At 43.3% G+C, this 2,482-nt stretch overlaps 1 protein-coding gene across 1 annotated transcript in view; it reads right to left on the minus strand.

The window, feature by feature from the left end:
- Nucleotides 1–2,473, minus strand: part of Nrf1 (nuclear respiratory factor 1) — a 135,767-nt gene extending 133,294 nt beyond the window's left edge. Inside the window, exons 1-2 of the mRNA XM_010633490.3 lie at nucleotides 2,351–2,473; nucleotides 408–462 (exon numbers count right to left, since the gene is read on the minus strand). The gene's annotated coding sequence lies outside the window, so the exon portion shown is untranslated. The remainder of the gene's footprint in view (nucleotides 1–407; nucleotides 463–2,350) is intronic.
- Nucleotides 2,474–2,482: the final 9 nt, after the last annotated feature.

The raw sequence follows: 2,482 nt of genomic DNA on the forward strand, positions 1-2,482 counted from the left end.
AAAAAAAAAAAAAAAAAAAAAAAAAAAAATCCTAAAATTTAAGAAATAAAGGGAGGGGGTAACCTATGGAAGGCCCTATGTTCAATACCCAGTACCACAAAAATGCCAAACAAAACCAAACCATCTGGCAGAAGGTAACCTATACATTAACTTCCTAGAGAGTAGGTTTCTAAAGGCTGAGCAGTTTATTGTCCTCCCACTCAGAAACCAAAATATTGGCCTGCCTTGCAAGCACAAGGACCCGAGTTCAATCCCCGGTACGCCCCCCCAAAAAAAGAAACCACAATAATCAGCACACCTTTCCAAATATGAAAACAATTTAATTTCAGTAACTGCCTTACCACATATGAGGTATAAAATTTAAAACTACACAAGAAGCTTAAATATTCCTTAAAATAGCCACTCACTTGTGGTTATTCCACATGATATGTTTCTTGAGAAAACGAAGGGGTCTGGCTGAACCTACAGCAGAACAGACAATACACGCACTGATATTTAAATAGTGTGAAGTTGGATTTCAACTCTCTAAATTAGTGATGAACGCAAATTATGCGTTAGTAAAACAAAATACAGGGCTGGCGACTTAGCTTAGTGGCACCAAACCTGCCTTGCAAGTGCAAGGTCCTGAGTTTGATCCCTGGTACCAAAAACAAAACAAGCAAACAAACAAAACACAATTTGGAGCTCCACTTCAATATACATAAACTGAGAGGAAAATCTGAAATCTTTCCTCCTTTAATCCTTGTGTATCTGGACAAGGCCCCTCATTATCTCATAAACCTATTGTTCCTTCTCTAACTCCAGGAGCTTGATTCCTTTAAAACATAAGTATTTCCATGAAAACTTCTGGCTTGGAGATAAATTATTTTCAAGTAAAATGTCATTTTTTCTTTGATAATGCCAAGTTCGTGACTGTGATGAAATCAAAGGACTTCAAAGAAGTAAATAGTTATTCTTAATCTGATTGTTGTTTTTGTTTTTGGTGGGGGGTGTTGAAAGCAATAATCTCAGTCTAACTTCAATCAGAAGAAAAAAAAAACTGGCTTGGTTATAGCTTAGTGGCAGAGCAACTGTATGCCCAAAGTGCTGGGTTCCATCCAGTGCACTACAGAAAAAAATTTTTTTTAATTTTTTAAATTAAAAAAACCCTTGACAGTCTGGTGCAGGGAAGCACACCTGTAGGCTTGGTACTTTGGGAGGCTGAGAATCAGAGCAAGATCGAACCCAGCCTGGGCAACATGGCAAGACCATGTCTCAAAATTTAAAGAGGAGGGGGAGGGGTTAGGGACATGGCTCAGAGTGACGAAAGCCCTGGGTTCAATCCCCAGTATCACCAAACATAGGAAAAGACAAAACAAAACCCCTCACACAAAAAAATTCTGCACACATTTTAGAACCCAAGTTAAATGCATCACATATGATAATTTTGTTTCTTTTTTGCACTCAAAAGGAAATTACACTCAGAAGCACAGAAAGAACTTATTTTCACTACCTCATAATAAGGATAACTTGTCAAGAACTTTTCAAACAATTCTAGAGAGTCAACATTCTACAGAATCAAAAACCAAAACATACACAAGGAACAGCATCTCCATCCCCTCCTCCCTTCCCTTGAGTGAGGTACTGTCCGGTAATTTATTGTGCAAGGCCAAAGAGAAAGGTACTACTCAAGAGACAGGGAAAAGACCTACAATGAGCACAGAAGTCATCTCCTGGGACAAAAGCTGTTCCCATCCTACTGAGCGCTGTCCAAGCTTCACTTCTCCCAGTACATGGTCTATGAACGCTCATAAACGTGGGAATGTTTCTCTGACCATAATAGAAAATCTAGCGGAAGTGACATCTGCTCTAAACAATTAATATACAGTACTCTAATTTAATGGTTGGGAAGAATGGTTGGACAACAGACAACAGCTCCTCCAACTGGTTGGAGCAGATACCATTTGAAATCCTAAAAGCATTAAAATTTTAAAACAACTTCAAGTTTGGTGGGCACAAGTCAAATGCACCGTTAGAAACTTCAGGACCAGAAGCAACGAACGAAACAACAGGTGAGGGGGTGGACAGCACCGCGCGGCAAACCGAGGAGTTCCTGAAAGGCTGGTGATACAGGAGAATCCCATGCAGAAGACCATCTCCGAGCCACTCTCCTCTTACCCAGGGGACCATCACCCCAGGCAGAGTGGAACCGAAGCCCCTCCTTCGCTGGGGAGAAGCAATGTCGCTCCTTCTTTCTATGTACAAAAGGACTTTGCGCCTCCTCCTCTGCCTCGAACTGCCGCCCGGGCCGCCTCCTAACAACTTGCTAGAAGGTGGGCAACGCGCCATATTCCAGCGTCCCCCAGTCTACCTGGGTAACAAGCCCACGCCACCCGGCGGGAAGGCAGCTCCGGAGGTCGCCCGAGCAGCCTGCCTTCTCTCCCGCAGGAGACAGCAGCTCCCGCGCCCCGCCCGGCCCCGCCGCGCCGCGCCTCTCTCGGGC

The sequence above is a fragment of the Fukomys damarensis genome, unplaced genomic scaffold (genome assembly GCF_012274545.1).
Source record: "Fukomys damarensis isolate Sample0158 unplaced genomic scaffold, DMR_v1.0_HiC HiC_scaffold_4, whole genome shotgun sequence".
NCBI lineage: Eukaryota > Metazoa > Chordata > Mammalia > Rodentia > Bathyergidae > Fukomys > Fukomys damarensis.